Source organism: Tiliqua scincoides, chromosome 2, assembly GCF_035046505.1.
Source record: "Tiliqua scincoides isolate rTilSci1 chromosome 2, rTilSci1.hap2, whole genome shotgun sequence".
In the NCBI taxonomy this organism is placed as follows: domain Eukaryota; kingdom Metazoa; phylum Chordata; class Lepidosauria; order Squamata; family Scincidae; genus Tiliqua; species Tiliqua scincoides.
The window spans coordinates 245,013,475-245,034,225 of NC_089822.1; the positions used below are offsets into that span (position 1 = coordinate 245,013,475).

The 20,751-nt window shown below is 44.9% G+C and overlaps 1 protein-coding gene, 1 long non-coding RNA gene and 1 pseudogene across 14 annotated transcripts in view; all 3 read left to right on the plus strand.

Annotated features, from left to right (window-relative positions):
• FHIT (fragile histidine triad diadenosine triphosphatase) overlaps positions 1–20,751 on the plus strand; it is a 1,225,929-nt gene that overhangs the window by 843,638 nt on the left and 361,540 nt on the right. The window lies entirely within an intron of this gene.
• The window catches only part of LOC136639580 (uncharacterized), a 254,232-nt gene that overhangs the window by 230,382 nt on the left and 3,099 nt on the right, over positions 1–20,751 (plus strand). The window lies entirely within an intron of this gene.
• LOC136642774 (5S ribosomal RNA) lies at positions 14,398–14,517 on the plus strand (annotated as a pseudogene).

Below are 20,751 nucleotides of genomic sequence, written 5' to 3' on the forward strand. Positions count from 1 at the left end.
CCAGTTTGGGAAATGGTATATTGTCTAGATTGGCCCATATGTATATTCACAGTAGCAGCAAAAGAGTGATTCTGACAGCACAATCCTATGCATGTCTACTCAGAAGTAAGTTCCATTGTTTTCAATGGGGCTTAACCCTAGGAAAGTGTGTCTAGGATTGCAACCTGAGTCTCTGTCTTTTTGGTGAAGCCTCTGAGCGGGCTGCTTGGAGGCAGGCTGTGCAGCATGGCCTTTCCCAGTTTGAAGAGACACTTGGCCAACAGTCTGAGGCAAAGAGGCAAAGAAAGAAGGCCCATAGCCAGGGAGACAGACCAGGGACAGACTACACTTGCTCCCGGTGTGGAAGGGATTGTCACTCTCGAATCAGCCTTTTCAGCCACACTAAACGCTGTTCCAGAACCACCATTCAGAGCGCGTTACCATAGTCTTTCGAGATTGAAGGTTGCCAACAACTAGGCAATGGGACATGCCAATCTCCGTGTATTGCCAAGATCCATGATTTCCCAGATGGTTACTGGAGCTCAGTTGTCATTGGGGAGATCTAAGATGTTTACTTCCCATGTTGCTCAGGAAACAGAAACAAAGCCTTATTCTGCTTCTTTGTGAATGTATAATATATATTCACCTCCGTTAATATATAAACCGGTTCTCAGTGACACTTAGTAGAACTTTGTAAGATGTGTGAAGGATCCTATGCTATCTAGGGACTACAGTGAAATGAATCAGAGCATGTAGAGTCTGCCAAAACATAGCACATTAAACTTAAATGGATATTTACATGAATATTGATTAAACATGAACTCTTCCGAAAGTATTGATTAACCTATCAGCAGGAAATTTTGGCTCTTACTCGCCCGGGAATCTGTGCTGAACTTAAAAGGTTCATTGAAGTCTGCATGTCAGGGTCTTGATAGCTGTTCTGAATGCAGTTTTTGATGGATACAAAACCCTTGGATGGCCTGACAACAAAAAAGTGTTTGGAAGCCTGAAAAAGCAGGGCTTACACATTCATGAAAGCCGCAAAAGGAGCAACACATGCGGCAAGAGATTCTGTTGGCCATATGGTTTGCAGTTTATATACACAGCTAAGAGCAAATAAAATGTTTTGCAAGGAGTTTATGCCTCCCTTGAAAATGTCATTGTTTGTGTTCAGAGAGGCTCTTCAGCAATGGGGCCAAGGAGGAAAGCATGAATACACAAATTGTCACTTGGCATTTGCTGTTCCTTGTGGCCTGCATTCCGGAGTCTCTGTGTTCATTAGTCAAGTTGTGTTTTTACCTGAGCAAGTCAAAGGATTAAGGCCTTCTACACTGTATCTCTACACCTTGTCTTGAAGCATAAGTAAATAAAATGTACAGAGTGTCAGCACTGAAGAGAACAGATCCGCATCTGAGGGGCTAAAGGAAGTGGTATATTCAGAGTTCATATTAGCTCTTCAGTAATACACAACAGAAGGTGTGCAAATATGTGAGACAGTGAAAAGCGGGGCAGAAGAGGACCAGTACAATGATATGTGAACGAGGAAAGAGTCTTAAACCACCAATAGTGCTGTTTTAAAAAAATGGGATATAAATATTGTTTATGGAAGATTACAGCTGTTTACAGTTTTAGACTGTGAGCCCCATTGAGGACAAGAAGAAGAAGAATCTTTTATTACGGTCACTGACCAGTACAATTGAGGACAAGGACCATTTTGATATTTGATTTTCTCTGTAAACTGCCTTGTGGACATTTTTGTTGAAAAGTGGTATATAGATATTCTTAATAATTATGTGGGACTTCAGATCACGGGAAGGAGGGAGGGGACACAAAAGTTAATAATTGAGGCAGGACCAGCAATAATAATAATAATAATAATAATAATAATAATAATAATAATAATAATAATAATAATACAGGTATTTATATACCGCCTTTCTTGGTTGTCAGATTTCTCCTCAGACTTTAATTCAAGGCGGTTTACATAGGCAGGCAATACTAAATCCCAATAGGGATTTTTACAATTGAAGAAGGTCCTGTCTTTCAAGAACCACAACATTTCAGATGGATCTTTTTACGATCTGGTATCACATTCTGGCCTCCAGTTTCCTCCCACACAGGCTGACAGCGGCCAAAGAGCAGGTGGAATAACTCGGCTCGGCTTGTCAGCTGCTTCAGGGTCTCGTCGTTCACGGTGCCGGTGGCCTCGAACTGGCGACCTTCGGATGTTATCTTCAGGCAAACGGAGGCTCTACCCTCTAGACCAGACCTCCTGCCTCAGTGTGGTTTTAAAAGCCCAAGCTGCTAATCCGATTAATATTTTGAACCTGGAATTATGTTTTTACTTTCCAAGTTATGGGTTTCAGTGATACTCATCAACCAACCGGGCCCATGTAATCATGGATGTGCACACCTCCTAGCTGCTCCCATCCTTTCTGGGAAAGTCCAGGGAACATTCTTTTCTTGTGTGAGTGGATTGATAATAAGTAAGGCTCTCAGTGCATGTAAAGACAATTATGGAAAAGCCCCAAACTGTCAACAAAGAGAGGAGAGGGGTTGGGTTGTAGGGATCATGGTTGGACATGCTCTTTATCGTGTGGGGCTGGTCAGGCGATCCTGGTATTATCTAAACCAGCCCACTGCCATTTTAGGCCTTTCTATCCCTGGTGGGAATGCTGAGCGCCAAAATGGTGACTCCTGTATCCCACAGCCCCATGGAGGCCATCGGAGGTCCCCTCGGGGGAAGGGACGTTCATAAGGGTGCAGGGCCCAGAATGTAAGTAATTGAGTCTGGGCTGGCTTTTTGCTGGCTCAGACTGGAGAACCTACACGTTGGGCTTTGCAGCCCAACACGGAGGATAGGATCCTGTGGAGCAGGACTCCGCCGGTCTCGCGCCCCTCCCAGGTCGGTTCCTTCCTCTGCCCCACCCTGAAAACATGTGCACCACCTGGCGGTGCGACTTACCCCCAAGAGCTCCCGCATCCTCTCGGCTCGGCTGTGAAGCCCAGTGCCAGCAGCCCCTCCTCCCTGGGTGCCACAGATGTGCCTTATGGCTCGTTTGTGACATTCAGTGCCAGTGCTCAGTGCTGGCACTAAGGGGGTTATGATTGGGCACAAAGCTCCCTTGAGCACTCTTGAATCAGAAAGGAGGATTGAGACATACAAAATTATGCAGGGGATGGACAGAGTGGGTAGAGAGATGCTCTTTGCACTCTCACATAACACCAGAACCAGGGGACATCCACTAAAATTGAGTGTTGGGAGAGTTAGAACAGACAAAAGAAAATATTTCTTTACTCAGCGTGTGGTTGGTCTGTGGAACTCCTTGCCACACAGAATGTGGTGATGGCATCTGGCCTGGACGCCTTTAAAAGGGGATTGGACAAGTTTCTGGAGGAAAAATCCATTACGGGTGATGTGTATGAAGCCGTGATGTGTATGTGCAACCTCCTGATTTGAGAAATGGGCTATGTATCAGAATGCCAGATGCAAGGGAGGGCACCAGGATGCAGGCCTCTTGTTATCTGGTGTGCTCCCGGGGGCATTTGGTGGGCCGCTGTGAGATACAGGAAGCTGGACTAGATGGGCCTATGGCCTGATCCAGTGGGGCTGTTCTTATGTTCTTAATGATATCAATAAAAGTAGTGACATGTCAAAAATGGTCAGTGCTAACATATGTTGTCTGCAGTAGGTGTGAACTCAATGTTCTAGACCAGGGGTGTCCAAAGTTTTAGGCAGGAGGGCCACATCATCTCTCTAACACTGTGTCGGGGGGTGGGGAAAAAGAATTAATTTACATTTAAAATTTGAATAAATTTACATAAATGAATATATTAGAGATGGAACTTATATGAATGAATGAAGGTCTTGCAATAGCTCAAGGCCTATAAAGGGCCTTGCACAAAGCAAGGCCAGCCTTTCCTTTGCTGCTGCTACTGCATCACAGCCGTGAAACAACAAGCAGTGGAGGGAGCCCTCATCCCACAGCTCATGCGAGAGGTCAAACAGTCGCCCTCATGCTGAGAGCAGTTGCGTCAGGCCAGTGTGGGCTCCAACAAATTCCCAGAGGGCCAGAGGCTCTTTGGAGACTGGGGGCTCCCTGAGAGCCGTACTGAGAGACCTTGAGGGCCACATGTGGCCCCAGGGCTGGGGTTTGGGCACCCTTGTTCTAGACTTCTAAACCTGCATGTGATATTATATTTTCAGAGTGGAGGTCTCTAGGTACTGAGATAGTTCCTACGGTGGTTATATAATCACATAATTGAAAGTAATGATGATAAGGAGCTATACAATCAGTGTTCATCCATGGCGTTTGCTGCAGCCCAAATCTCAGGAAGCATTTTGATTTCCTCTTTTTCGCTCCCCCACCTCTTCGCTTTCCCCCCCTTCTGCTAAACTCCTTGTTCTCAGGCCGCAGTTCCCCCCGGGAAACCCTTCTGATTCACCTACTCCTTCTTTTGCCCCTCCATGCTTATGCCATTATGCCTCCCCCTTGGAAGAATTTCTTCCCTTTCTTCATCTTCCCCTTGTACATAGCAGCGACATTTACGCTTAGGACCTACCTGTATGAATGGCGAACAAAATCTTGAGTTGCTTTTATTTTGATTCCCCTTTCCTACATTTGTAAAATTATCCCCACAATAAAATGTTGTTTGTTGCACCCTCACTCTTACCTCCCGCTTTCCTCCCTGCTGATGCGCTGAGCTGGTCCATTAGCCACTGTGCAGGGCTCCAGCACGCAAAGTAGATTTCCCCCATGCGCGTATGTTAATGTGTGTTTAAAAACATACCTGCTAACTTTGCAGAGATGAAAAAGGGATTGGAAAGGACTCTGTTTATAAGGCACCCAGGTGAAATATGCCCCTGACTTGCCATTAGCCGCTTATTATTATAGGAAAAACCAACTGTTCCAGAAACATGTTCCCTCCTTTGTTCCCGAGCCTGGGTTTCCTTGGTGACCAATGAAGCAAATTGGAAAGGAGGTTCAGAAGGAAAGCAATAATTATGGAGTTGAAAGGCAAGGATGATGTAGAAAGGGACCCACTGATCATGACAGAATGTCGCTCACTAATTGCACTCATTTCAAGTTTACCAAACTTCTCCGACTATCCAACTGATGCGTAAGTGTATCTGTACAGATATAGTATATATCAGGGGCTTGGTGAGTCTCCCTCTATCCTTGTTACCTTGCCAAGAGGAAAAAAAGTCACGAGAGAAGTGACAAATTTCCAACCTATAGCACAACGGCAAGTATAATGACAGGTAGTCCAATCCATCACAGCTGCAGCACTGGTCTCCAACACAATACCCTGGCAACAGCCGTTGTGAAAGTGCCGAGAAGCATTTTATAGCAGCTGAACATATGCAGGCACCGGCACTGTGGCCAGTGCAAGTGGTTGCTGGGCTTTTGTGCTGGTTGGAGAGGTACCAAGTGCCAACGGCGGTAAGTTCACTGCCAGATGGCGCAGAGGCAGAGGGAGAGTGGAAAGGGAACAAAACTGGGAGAGAGAGAATGATGCAAGGGCAGAGGTGGGTGGAGCAGGCCTGGGAGGGGGCGGGGATAGTGGCAGAGACTGCCGCTGGATCCTATACCCCCTCATGGGCCTGATCAACCAACATGGGGCTGCATTTGCCTGAGCCATTGATTTTGCAGCCCCATACAGGACCAAGTAGCCCCATAAAAGCTGTTGGGGCTTTCCTTGAGGCAAGGGGAAAAAAGTCCCCTTGCCTCAGGGAAAGCTCTAGCAGCCTTGTTGCCCGCACAAATGTGGGCTTCCCCTATAGTGGTGGCCATCCACTGCATCACGGCATAGGTTGTTCGGATAGGATTGGGCTGTAAGTGGATCTAATGTTGCAGTGCTGATTCAGAAGTTCCAGAATCTACATGATACAATCCTTGCTCACGCGTGACGGTGCCACTTTGAATGGAGGTGATGCATTACTTGCTTGAAAGTTCTACCTGAAGTGTCAACCACACACATGTAGTTTCTGATGTGTAATTTCATAAGGGAGGGATTTGCACACACGTTTGAATGGAATCTGAAAGAGTCAAGAGAGAAGATATTCTTCAGAAGAAGGGGGCAAAGTATAGCAAGGGATCACATTGCTGCTGAAGTAATTTTCCATTAAATGGCTTTTACTATTTGGCAACATCTCACCTTTCCTTTGACATTTAATCTGCAGCAATAGAGATTTCTTGATCTGCGTTCAGCCCTAACAAGCTGTACACTGTTACGAATGAATTAAGTTGTGCCCCACAGTAGTCAATTGTTGCATGGTTTGTTCTTGTAAATGCCATGTTTTACTGTGCAATCTACACCAAAATGTCCATCTCCTGATTTGAATTTTTACTTCTTATGGCAAAAATTAGGATCCCATTAAAATGAATACTCATGAGGCCAAATTATTCCTTAAGAACATAAGAAGAGCCCTGCTGGATCAGGCCAGAGGTCCATCTAGTCCAGCTTCCTGTATCTCACAGTGGCCCACCAAATGCTTCAGGGAACACACAAGACGCCAGACACAATCTGCGTCTCGGTGCCCTCCCCTGCATCTGGCAGTTAGAGGCAGCCTTCCTCTAAAACCAAGAGCAAGCAAAGCTTTTGGTAGCAAGAATTTCAATTCTCCTTTTTTCTTGATTATTGATCTGTTTCCCTCCTCCCTTGGAAAGTTCTAAAAATTGGTTTATCGCTAATTCTTGTTGGTGGAAGATGAAGAAGCATCTCTGATGAGTCTCTGAAAGCTCTTTCTTAGAGACCACTTTAGAGCAGATGGATTAAACCATTGTGGATTGTTAAAAGATCTATGTAATCAAAAGGTAAAATATTTAAACTATAATAGGTTGTATAGGTTGTTTGGGCCTCTTCAGCCTAGAAAAGAGACGCCTGAGGGGGGACATGACTGAGACATGCAAAATTATGCAGGGGATGGACAGAGTGGATAGAGAGATGCTCTTTACACTCTCACATAACACCAGAACCAGGGGACATCCACTAAAATTGAGTGTTGGGAGAGTTAGAACAGACAAAAGAAAATATTTCTTTACTCAGCGTGTGGTTGGTCTGTGGAACTCCTTGCCACAGCATGTGGTGATGGCGCCTGGCCTGGACGCCTTTAAAAGGGGATTGGACAAGTTTCTGGAGGAAAAATCCATTACGGGTTACAAGCCATGATGTGCATGTGCAACCTCCTGATTTTGGAAATGGGCTATGTCAGAATGCCAGATGTAAGGGAGGGCAGCAGGATGAGGTCTCCTGTTATCTGGTGTGCTCCCTGGGGCATGTGGTGGGCTGCTGTGAGATACAGGAAGCTGGACTAGATGGGCCTATGGCCTGATCCAGTGGGGCTGTTCTTATGTTCGTGTGTATAATGGCTTGGCAATGCCATGAGATGCAGCATAGCAGTTTCCCTTGTGGCTTTCAGATATTCCCCCCCCTTTCTCTGCAGTCTCCTCATTCTACATCCCATGACTCTGCTGATGGGCCCCCAAACTTCAGCAGTGGCTTTCTGAGGCATCTCAGGGCTTTGGTGGGAAGGAAGGGCCGGGAAGGTACTTGTGCTCATGGAGGTTGGGCAGGCATGAACTTTGGATGCTACTCCTTGTACTTGATTGAGCTTTTGTTCATGGAGCATGAGGTTAGGATCCAGCTCCATGTTGTTAAAACATGTATATGGTATTGAAAGAACAGTCACCTTGCCTGAAAAGCTAACTGGATCGGCTCCGGTCTTGCCTTGGATGGGTGACCGGAAGCCGCTGGCTAGAGACAAAGGAATGTGGAGGAGTGTGGAGGAGTCAATTGGCAAGAAATGGATTATATCCTGAGAACCAGCCTGAGCAGCCGTGGACCTCCACAGCCCTATGCCTGTGGCAAAGCTCCACGATGACACCCCCCCCGCGGGCTATCGCCGCCTCCCTGGGCAGAAATCCGCCCCCCCATTCACCAGAGGCTCATGGAGCCTCGTGCGACCTCTTCTCACGCTGGGGAAATCTCTATGAGTTTCCCTGGCGCTATAAACTGTGCTTCCGGCAGACCGGAAGCACAGTTTCCGCCCTAGTCGGGAGCCTCAGAGAGTCTTTTGCCCCATCCCGGTCTATGGCAGGCATGCAACTGAGCCTGAGATGTGTTTTGCAGCTGTCTATGGAAACTTGGAAAGCACAAGAGCTGTGCAGCCAAGATGACAACTGAACTGTGAAGCGGAACATCTGGAGAGATGGAGGTTTCTATGAATTTCTTTCATAGAATAACACTTATTCCCAATCCCAATAGAAAAGGGGGGGGGGGTTTATGGTCAGCCTGCCTATGTAAACTAACTCAAGTCTACAAGAAAGGCAGTAGATAAATACTGTAACGTATAAATAATGATAAAGAATTCATATCATCCCATCAGGCAAGGCCTCTGAGAGGAGTTTTATCAGGGGGTACAAAGTTTCTTTTGGGCCCCTTCCCAAAGGGGGAGGGGGCAATGGGGGCAGGAAGAACAGGGAGCAAAATAAGGCAGGGGGGTGATGGCTGCCTGAATAGTCTTTGGAGCCCAGGTCTACTAGGCTTCTTGATGCGCAGCCCAGGTCTACCTGACCAGGTGGCATTGGCAGCTAGATGCATAATATGGAAAACCAACACGCTTCTTAGCCTCTCTAAAATCTCTGAAATATAGAAAATCTATTGCAGAAAATTAACATCATCGTGTTTAGGCTCACACTAGAATGGACAGTGTCCTGTGTGCACCAAAATAAACTCCTGCAGCGCCACAGCTGTGTCCCGGACCTCCTATACACTCTTTCATGGTTATCGGATCCACAAGCCAAAGAGCTATGGCGGCAGGCCAGTTTCCTTCCAGATTTGACACTGTGTTAGGGAGGGTCATGGCTGTGTTTCTGGGTGTATGCAGTTGCCACTGCGTGCCTGTGGTCGTGTCCCCAGCATCGTGGCAGGCAGTGAGTTTGGGTGAGATAGGAAAATGTCAGATCCCAGGAACTTTCTGGGCCCCCTCCTTTGACTCCTCCTTTGACTCCTTTGACTTTCTGACCTTGGGCCCGGGTACAAATTACCCCCTTTACCCCCCTCTCCTAGTCTCTGCCATCAGGAGGAGTTACAGGTAATGACCCAAATTATCAGAGCTTCCAAACTGTGTATTTTTCTGAAAGGGTGTCTTGGAGGGGGAGGCTGTGATGAATATCATTCTTTGGAGGCAATCTTTTAAGAGAATTCCTTACTGTATCTTTTTGAACTCCACTGGACTATTACACAAATTGAATTAGAAAACTTTCCATAAGCAAATATATATATATATATATATATATATATATATATATATATATATATATATATATATATATATATATATATATATATATATGCTAATTATCCTTTTCCTTTCTTAATAAGCTCTAATAGCTTCACTCCCAAAAATATTCTGTCCATTTTCTCTGTATATTTGTAAGAGATGGGGGAAGGGAGTAGGGAAAAAAATCCCTGATGCTAGCATAACATTAATATGATCACCAGCCTGAGAAAGTTGCTTCAATGGAATTAAATGAACTGCATTTACTAATAAAAAAAAATTGAAAATTATATTCTGTCAGATCAACAAGAGTGGAGATTATTACCTATTCACTAATAGCCTGGGATTTTTAAAGTCTGATATTCTATTGTCCTCAGAAAAATGTTCTACATTCTACTTCATTATTTTAAAGTGTATGTATTCATTAAAAAAAAATACTATCCTCTTCTTCTACTTTGAGGGAACTTGAAATGAGTCATATAAGAGAAATAAAATACAATATTGTATTTCAATCTGTCACTGGGTAAAGCGCTGTTTTTTCACCTGGACATTTTGGTTGAGTTGATGCCCTCGGCACAGATTTCCTTTTTCTAGCTGTTTTTAGCTGTTGTTGATTAGTTTTTTACTTTTATTTTTAGTATATTTTATATTTATCAATTCTCTGATGATGTCATTGGTATATGATGGTCTTTCCGTGTGAGATGATGAGATCCTCTTTGAGGGTCTAGGGCAGGGGTCTCTAAACTTTTCAATATCTGGTACAGTGTCAAGGGCCGGGAAAAAAATTAAATAATAAAATTTAAATAAATACATTAGAGATGGAACTTAGACGAATGAATAAATGACTGGGTTAAGGTTAAGAACGGCCGTGTTCTTAACCTTAAGAATGCCAGTGTTATTATCCCCATCTTGGCTGGTTCAGGCATGCAGCCAGTTGAACCATTTGCTCAAGCAGCAGGCTGGGGAAGGTGGAAGGTGGATGTGGGACACCCCTCCAGCTTGTCACCTTCCCCGATGCCCAGCTGCTCCCATCTTGCCTGCTTGGAGGCAACATGAGATTGGTGGAATTAGCACCTTCTACTTAGCCTGTAACTCCACTGATGCTTCCTGTAAAGTGGTACTGCTGGGGGGGCGGGTGGGTGGGGAGACTGCTAGGAGCAAGCAGCACATCAGCTTTTGCAACCCACAGAGGTCAACAAAGATAATGAGCCTTATCTTCTTCTACTGAACCTACAACTCTGCCGCTGCTTCTTCCAAATCTTCTGGTGGAGTGAATGCTGGATACAGAGAGATTCCACTCCCAACATGTTCCCAGCTGAGCCACATTACAAAAAGGGGCAGAGGATCTGCAGGCTCATTAGGAGGGCAAGTCCAATGAAGATGGGTGCAATATGCACTGGTTGGGACACAGGGCGGATGGTAGAATGCGGTGGGGGGGGGTTTCAGGTGGTGGACTGCCTTGGGCCACCTGTGATCCCCATATTGTCGATAAGACCATACATAAGAACATAAGAAGAGCCCCACTGGATCAGGCCAAAGGCCCATCCAGCTTCCTGTGGCTCACAGTGGCCCACCAGATTTCTCAAGGAGCACACAAGGCAACAAGAGACCTGGATTCTGGTGCCCTCCCATGCACCTGGCATTCTGAAGTAGTCTGCTTCTAAAATCAGGAGGTTGCACATACCCATAATGGCTTGTAACCTGTGATGGACATTTCCTCCAGAAGTTTGTCCAATCGCCTTTGAAAGGCATCTAGGCCAGATGCCATCACCAAATCCTGTGGCAATGAGTTCCACAAACTCACTGCACCCTGGGTAAAGAAATATTATCTTTTGTCTCTTGACACTCAATTTTAGTGGATCAGGGCTAAGAAAGAATGGCTTGCCTAAGGCCTCCTAGTGAGGTTACAGTAGAGGTGCGGAGTCAGTTTCAAATCTTGATTCCTATCCCAGGTTTTTTTTTCAGTTGATGAACTTTACCAGCTTTCTAAAGGATTTTACTCAGAAAGTGCTGTCTGTCTTTTACTAGTGATTCTGTATTCAATCACATTTTGCCTCTTCATGGAAACTTTTAAATTCTTCAACTTCTTCAAGAAAAGAAGAATAAAAACGAGTTAAACAAAAGAATAGAGACTTTTGAATGGTCCTACTTCTGGTCATGCCCGCATCACCTTACTGTGGAGCTCTCCATTGTCCAGTGTTTTTAAGGCCCTTTATCTTACCTGATTTTCTTCTTCCCATCATGCATTTAACTACAGAGAAGAATGAATAGAGCCACAATCAGGAAAGCAAATTCTTGCCCAAAAGATATAGGAGTGAAGCAGAGAAAGCATCAGAATTGAAGCCGTTATTGTCAGTAATTCCAGATTCTGCCCTGAATAAAGAAAAAAGATGTGGGCAAGTTAAAAGCTTTGGTATGGAATATAAGTTTTTAACTTTCAAATGCAGTCCTGATACTGTACACTACTCTGCAATAAAATCAGGATATAGTGTTTAAAGCTTAAGTTGGGAGAAATCCACTAGGGCACCTCTGCATGATCCCATTTGGGAATTATTGTTATTAGCAAGAATATCTATATGCTGCTTTTCAACAACAACAACAAAAAGTTCAGAGAGAAAATAAAATAAATAGGGAATGGAAATTGTACATGAACACAACCCAACTATTTTCTTGCAGGGCCACTGTTAATGCCAAGGGGGCTTTGTGCCTGGCATCGTGTGTTCAGATATACAGGTTGGACCTCAGTATTTGTAGGGGTCCAATCCCAGACTTGGTGATCTGCCAGTCTCTAGCCCTCCCATTCCCAGGATTGCAAAAGGAAGGTTGGGACAAAGCAGAAGAGGAAGTGTGGCAGAGAATAGTGAGCAGGAGCTACTCTTCAGTCCTCCTAATCCTTTTCCAGTCTGGAGAAAAGTGGTGTCAGGTCTGTGTTCTGGGTAAGACAGAAACACAGCCAACAAGGTGGTTCAGGAGCAGGTGCAGATTGCTGGAGTCAGCAGGATCAGCAAACACCTGTGACTGCCACACCCTGGGTGTGACATAGCCTACACTAATTGGCCAAACCAACTACTTAATGTTTGGTCTGTTGAGCCTCCAGTGCAGCAGTAGGAGTGTAGTAGGAGACTACAGAACTGCTGCCAGTAACGTGGGAGGCTGGATGTGAGTATATACATGTTGTTACTGACCATGGAATGAACTTTGACTGTGTATCTTGGAAAGCTGATTTGGATTTGTTGTTTATGGACTGATGGCTCATCGTGCTGACTAGGAATGTTTACTGATTATTCTACTTGTGATAACCCTTGCTCTGAAATATAACCACTGCATTCAAAGAACTTTGCTGGTGTAGGCAGTTTTGTGTGCCTGCTCATAAGGTTCCATACATCTCTTTACCAGCTAAAGGGTTACAGCTCTATCAAGGGGCAGTGAAGGTAAATTGGCAGGTGGATGTGCCCCTGTTGCCCATCTCCTGCCTGAGGCAAACATTTCAGTTGGCCTCTCGGATGAGCCAGCTCTGGATGGCTACACCTGGTTACAGCTCTTCTACCCACCACACTTCACCCTGCCATTAAAATATTCTGCTGTGCATTGCAGATAACTGTACTAGCTATGGATGTATGTCATCTTTTCCTCCCCCCCTCCTTCTAGCTGCATACATAAACTGTTGCTCTCTTGTCTTGGGATAAGGGAGTAACCACTGAATTCTGAGATGTGTGAAATTTTGAATCCCAAGGGTGGGTCATTGCTATCACTGCTGTAAAGTTTAGATTCTGTAGTGAGTGCAGAGGGGGAAAAAACATCAGCTGAGCTCCTTGGAGGCGAGAGAAACACTGGTGTCATATCTAGGCTGGTTGATGCTTACGGGGCTGTGAGAACTGGGTAGAACAACAAATGCTTCAAAGACAGAACTCCTGGCTTGGGCCAGTAGAAATCCAACAGCAACTAGAAGGAAAGAGTCACTTTGGTGCCACATCTGCAGGACTTTGGGCAAGGTCTAGGTAGGTTCCAGGTAGATGAAAACAGGTATTCTTCAGCGGCAATGCTGGAGGAAGAGGTAAAACTCTTATCCTCTTCTTGTTCACTCTTCACGAAGAGTGAGGGAGAACATGGTGGAGCAGGTGGTGAGTAGGTGTGCTATGTGGGACCACACATCTATGTGTGTAGAACACCTCTCCAGCCTAGCACTCAAAGAAGGTGCTTCAGTCTGCCCACATGAGTGGGCTGCCCCGGGGCCTCTTCTAGAGTAGAGTCTTTGTCACCAGTTCAGATATGTTCTGAACCTATTCTGATCAGTTCTGTCTGATTCTGCACCATATACATTGGTGTCACGTCTGTTTTTAAAGAAGAAAAAAGGCACAGAGGCAGGGGGCAGCAAGTTGTAGGTAAGGAGGCAGATCGCAGATGCCACTCTCTCCTTGCCCCTACCCTGACTGTTCTCCTAAGCAACTTGGGATGGGCAAGCAGGTGGTGTTCAGATGTGCACATGTGCATGTGTTTACATAATTTAGTTCTGGAAGGAGGCACAAAATTAGCACACCTTTCCAAGCTGTAGTGATGCTCAGTCTGGGTCAGGACAAGCCTGGCGCTTTGTATATAGCTAAGTACATAAGCAAATACTTAAAAAGCAGTTGATTTTGTAATGAACACGACCCTTTTGACAAATTCACTTGAAATGAATGGAGCTACTTGTCGGGAAAGAGCAAAATAGGTATGGGTCTAGAACAGGGTGTGCAGCACCTTTAAGCATTGCAGCTCACTCACAGGGGCACTGTGGGATGTCCGTGTCGACTTCTCCTACCTGTTCTCCAGGAAGCCACCATCTTGGACCTTGTGCCTTGCAACATTTGGGCAACATCATCTTGGATCTCAAAAAAATCTCACCAGATTTGAGTGCTGCCATCTTGGATCCCATGAGAATTTGTGAGATCCAAGATAGCAGCGCCTGGTTGTGCTGGGAAGAAGAGGCTGTGGGGGTGCCATGGCCTTGGTAATTTTGGGAGCCCCTGGTCTAAGAAATAAATGATGGAGTGATTTAGAGGAGAACGACAACATGGCCAAGGGGGAGGCTGAGGCAACTGCATGATCCAAAGGCAAAAAGGCTGTGAAGTGAGAAGGAAAGCTTAACACTGAGAAGCTTGAGCAGCAACTGTTACCCTGCAGATGCCCGATCTCATCTGATCTCGGAAGCTAAGCAGGGTCAGGCCGGGTTAGTACTTGGATGGGAGACCGCCTGGGAATACCGGGTGCTGTAGACTTCTACCATAGTCTTTCGAGACTGAAGGTTGCCAAACAATGAGAAGCTTGATTTTTCTGTTCTTTAGGCATTTGTACTTTTTGACATGGCAATGCACCAGTGTCCCTCCGTACACGCCTCTCCTTTGGTCTTACATAAGGATTCTTATCCGAGGATAATTCAAATGCCATTATTAAGACAATGGGCTTGACTTTTCAATGTGTTTATGTCTTTAAGGGTAGTTCTCAGCCAAGGAGTCAGCCATATGTTAAATCAAATTTAACATCCATTACAAAACACTGAATCATACTTTATATCTCTGTAATGATAACAAATGGCCATCTCTCTCTTGCTCCCCATATTTGCCCTGCTTCTCATCAATCTTGCTAATATAACAAAGATTTATTAGATGAAAGAAAGCTCCCAACGACAACTGTTTTAATATTAATCGCTCCGTTTTATGTTATTTCTCTTTCTTTAATTTCCATTTGTACTTTTTTTTGAATTGCTGACTTTCAAAGCAATAATCCTTTTAATTGTGAAATTTAATGAATAGAAAACCAGTAAATCAATAATAAAGTCTCCCTTAATGAGATTTTCTAATGATACCAATGCATTACAACATGCAGTACATTTCCTGATGTCCTTTGCCAGTGCGACAATTACAGGCATGCTCAAGGGGGAAGCAAAGAAGGCAGAGTAGTACTAGTTAAAATAAAACCCACTTGAGCTACAATTGAGAATAAACACAGCTGAACAAATATATCTAGTCTACGGTTTAAAAACACCCAAGGGTAACACTGTAGTGCTCTGCTCTAGAATTTAGTGATGCGAGTGTCTTTCCTATAAATCCCTGATCTACAAACTGTTCCCTGGATGTTTCACTAATGGTGATCTCTGTAGCGTAGAAACTCCAGTTCCTCTGAGTGAAATGCAGGCCAAGGCTGTATGTTTGCATACAGGTTTGGTGGGCTCACTGTTGCACTGTAAGTCATTGGAACTGTGAATCATCTGCATATTGGCAGCATATTGTTTGCTTTTTGTCTGCTACTCCAAAGCAGACACGTGTAGGATCGTGGTGTGAGTTCAGAGTAAACCCCCACTGGATTGCGCTGTCAGTGTGCAGATGATTCACAGTTCCAATGACTTAAGTTCCATTGTGTTCAATGGGGCATATTCCCAGGAAAATGCGTATCAGATTTCAGTCTTAGTTCCATCTGTTCAGTGGGGCTTATTCCTTGGAAAGTATGCACAGGTTTGCAGTGTTAAAGTATAATAAATACAGCAGCGTTTTTCAAACTGTAGGTCAGGATTCACTAGGTGGGTCCTGAGCCAATTCTAGGTGGGTCCCCATTCATTTCAATATTTTATTTTTAATATATTAGATCAGTATGTAACTGCGTTTGGGGAAATGTTACAGATCTGTACTTTTAACAGGCTACTATGTATATGCTTTGAACAATGATAGTCAATGGAACTTACTCCTGGGTAAGTGTGGGTAGGATTGCAGCCTAGGATTGTTAAAAATTTTCCTGCTTGATGATGTTACTTCCAGTCATGACATCACTTCTGGTTGGTACTGACAGATTCTCATTCTAAAAAGTGGGTCCTGGTGCTAAAAGTTTGAGAACCACTGATATACAGTATCTGTGTATAGTGGACCCCACCACCTATCTCCTCCCAACGGGGTTGTTGAGTCATTGCAACAAGTCAGCCAACAAACAGCCAAGTAATAGGCGTCAGTGATTCACTGTCTGCCATGGAGTTTGCAAAGTCACAAGGGATATGTAAGGCCAGCAACCTCGCCAAGCAGCAGCTGGGATCCTACTGGTCTCAGGCAGGCAGGTTATAAATAGCCCTTGAGGTCTACATGACATCATCACCTGTGGAACAGGTGCTTATGGGGAGCAAGGAGAAATGCAGCGAAAATAACAGGGACTTGAGAAACAGCATCAGTCACACCTGTTCCCTGGCTTGAGATGCATTTTTGGTCTTTGTGAGGCTACATCAGCGCAGTGTGTTTGTGCAGCTTGGTCTACGGTTTGTGCGGTTCAGGCTATGGTTCATTCCTCGGCAGGTGGGCTTCTATACTGGTGGCCCTGTTGCTGCGTCAGCAAACATGGAGATGCAGTGGCATATTTTGTGGTCACATATATGATGTCCTCCTTCACAGTTGCTTAGGAATTGGATATTAAAGGCATGCAACTGCTTTTGAAACATTTTACCTCCAGCAGGTCATCTTCATTCATCCCCTTGGGGCTCTTTACACTCTCACATAACACCAGAACCAGGGGACATCCACTAAAATTGAGTGTTGGGAGAATTAGAACAGACAAAAGAAAATATTTCTTTACTCAGTGTATGGTTGGTCTGTGGAACTCCTTGCCACAGGATGTGGTGACGGCATCTGGTCTGGATGCCTTTAAAAGGGTATTGGAAAAGTTTCTGGAGGAAAAATCCATTATGGGTTACAAGCCATGATGTGTCTGTTCAACCTCCTGATTTTAGAAATGGGTTATGTCAGAATGCCAGATGCAAGGGAGGGTACCAGGATGAGGTCTCTTGTTATCTGGTGTGCTCCCTGGGGCATTTGGTGGGCCGCTGTGAAATACAGGAAGCTAGACTAGATGGACCTATGGCCTGATCCAGTGGGGCTGTTCCTATGTTCTTATAATAATTAAAAGGTTGGATATTGTGCATAGTTTTTGACCATCATGTTCTCAGACAAACTCATCTCCAGCATCAGGGAAAAATGAGATAATAATATTTTAATAATGAGCGTTGGTGTGTTTTTAGAATGAGGATCTAATAGGGCTCTGTTAGACTTTTCGCAGAGATTTGTAAAGGCTGCATAAAAGCTTCCCTGTGTTTTTTATTCAATTATTTTAAAATCTCTTCTACTTAGCCTAAAAAGCCTCTTGAGTGAGCACAATACCGAAGCATTAACACAGTTCACCTAGTCCCCTTGACTATTTGTCCAAGTTTCTCTTGCTTCCCAGGCACAGACATTTGAAATGACTTTGATCTCCCGGGTTCTTGTGTCTGTTCAGAAGCAATCTTACCCTTCTGGACCTCAAAATGAGCGGCTGGAAATCTTATCATCCGTTTAGCTCGGCACATATTAAAATTTAGCAATTAATTATCTCTGGTTCTAATCCAGTAAGTTGTGCAATTAACATCTGGGATTTGGTATATCTTTTTGCTGACTTTTTAATTTAAGGACTGGGACAAAGTGGATCCCCTTAGCAGAGTTAAACTAACTGTGTTATTGAAGCACTTTCTTCAGAGTTGCATCCAGTCTCCCCGTCCTTGTCCTTCTATAAACCATCTCCTTTGTTACTTAAATGGCAATAATTTCTTGGCATCCGTGATGTAATAGATTTTACTGATCTGAAGTTCTATAGCAGGGGTGTTAAAACCCATTTCATACAGCAGGCCAAAGAGCTTTCCTAGGTGCCTGCTGGGAGTCAAAAGTGACCTTAATAAGCAGGAAGTGATGTCACTAAGCAGATGATGGCCAGAAATAAGCACTTTGGTCTCACGCAGCCTAGAAAAGAGACGCCTGAGGGGGGACATGATTGAGACATACAAAATTATGCAGGGGATGGACAGAGTGGATAGGGAGATGCTCTTTACACTCTCACATAACACCAGAACCAGGGGACATCCACTAAAATTGAGTGTTGGGAGAGTTAGAACAGACAAAAGAAAATATTTCTTTACTAAGCATGTGGTTGGTCTGTGGAACTCCTTGCCACAGGATGTGGTGACGGCATCTAGCCTGGACGCCTTTAAAAGGGGATTGGACAAACTTCTGGAGTAAAAGTCCATTACAAGTTACAAGCCATGATGTGTTGTGCAACCTCCTGATTTTAGAAATGGGCTATGCCAGATGCAAGGGAGGGCACCAGGATGAGGTCTCTTGTTATCTGGTGTGCTCCCTGGGGCATGTGGTGGGCCGCTGTGAGATACAGGAAGCTGGACTAGATGGGCCTATGGCCTGATTCCGTGGGGCTGTTCTTATGTTCTTATGCAAGAGCTCATTAGCTGCAAATGACAGAAGAGAAGATGAAATTCTTGACCATATTTTCGAAATGAGGGAGAGCCTAATTATCACGGGAGCCGCCCTTTTAGCAGTGCTGCTTCTACTGAGGCATCACTTTGTAGCTCAGCAGCTGTGAAGCAATACCTCAGCAGAAGTGGCAATGCTGAAAGGACAGCCCGTGTGATAATTGGGCTCTCTCAACACCTCAGCAGCCTCTCACCCCTTCTCCCCTAGTGTTATTTGCTTTCTTGGGCCTCATTCTTTTGTCCTCTCCCAGACCCTCAGCAGAAGTGGTGCTGCTAAAAGGGCAGCACTGGGACATCCTATCACGTGGGCTGGATAAAGCATTTCCACAGGTCTCTTGTTTGACATATCATGAACCTTTCATATGAACATAGCATGCTCATTTCATACCGTGAACGTATTCAGCACTGTTCTTACTTATAAGCACAAGAGTAAGCTAAGTCACATGTTTTAGAAAGTATTCTTTTAAAAAGAATAACTTATGCTACAAACGTTTCTGAGACAGCTCTGGAACTGTTTCACTAAAATAAATAGCAATCTTCTAGAGAGAGTCTGATTGGGACCATGACCACAGACCAACTGCCTTGGCCTTTGAACCCACAAAATACCAATCGGGGAGACAAAAAGCTCCTGAGCCCAATAACTGCAGAGATTTGGAACGTCCTAATTGGCTGGCTTATCAAATTCCAGGAACTCTGGTGAGGGCAGGGAAAAGTGAAAACAAAAGAAAGCCCAGCAGCCTGACCTGACCAGCTAAGTGCGCAATTCTATCTTACACTAGAACAGGCAAACTAAGCGCCAAGTATCCAGCGCAGGATAGGTGCCCAGAGTGGCTCAGCCAGAGGTAAGGGGTAAGCCACCCTGGCTCCAATGGATCTCCTCGGACTTGCACCACCTCCTGTGGCGGCACAAGTCAGAGGAGAGTGGAGCAGCTTGAAGCTGCTCCACACTCCTTGGTAACGGGGGTTGGGATCCAACATAACTGTCCCGCATCCTGCTCCCCACCCGCCAGCCCCCAGGGCCATCCACCGCCCGCCCTTCCCCGCCCCAGAATGCCTCCCTCCTGCCTCCTCCCCACCCACCCCAGAGCCTTGTGTTGGCCCAGTTCAGCTGATGCAAGGCTCAGTGCCTCCATTGGTGCAGAGCCTTATGTCAGCCTCCACAGGCCGTCGCTCCTCCACGCACCCGCCTAGCTGACTCACAAGGACGCTATACATTTCTTTACCTTTAGGGCATCTTGTTGCACAGGACCGCAGACAATGGGAGCTAGAATAGCATTCCCTAGCTTCGCAGGGTTTCTTTTTGCATATGCAAAAAAAAAATCTCACATTAGCGGAGATTCTCACCCCCTAATAAAACAACAAAAAGATGATGTGCTGGCCTCCCACACCACGTGACTCATACCCTAGTGATGCCACTGAGTGGTGCTCTGAATTGAATGGGTTTCAGTTCTGAAACTCCCCCAACCCTAGCAATCAGGATGCAGTAGTTATTTCTTCCTCTTCTGAAAGAAACTTTCCCCCATTACTTGTGGAGAAGAAGAGGCTCTCTCTTATGTCAAACAAGGTAACACTAAAGTGCTATATGGTAATTTCCGTTTTCCCAGTAGTTCTGTTGAAGTGATGTTGCTTTCCTATTATCTCTTCTATTCCGTATCTGTTTTCTGCAGGCTTTGACATTCAAGATGGACTCGAGGCAAAATATTTGAGGTGTGTGTGCATGTGAAAAATGGAAGGATTATTATGTGGTACAATGATGTTTTTCCCCATTGCCTAGGATATACCTACCCTGAGCGGGGAGACCTTCTCAGAATACGTAAAAAGGCACAGCTGTCAGTTTTGCATCTGATGTGTAATTCAATGTGCATATCACAGACCCAAATGTATGAGAGAACAGGGAAGTGATAACTCCTTATAGATATTCAGTGATTCATTCGTGAGGCTGGGAGTTAGAATAAATCTGGAGGGGACTGGGATCCTGGTTAAATTTTAAAGAGGGAAAAGGCAAATAGAATTGATACTGTTCAGACTGCTCTTCCAAAACTGGTAGGCATCAAAAGTATTCCTCTAGAAAAGCTTAAAGAGATTATAATTGGACTACATTTGCCCAGGTTTCTATTTTTCTTGAGATCACGTAATACCATAGCTATACAGGGGGGCGCAGCACTAAGTTTTGCAGGGTGCCTCA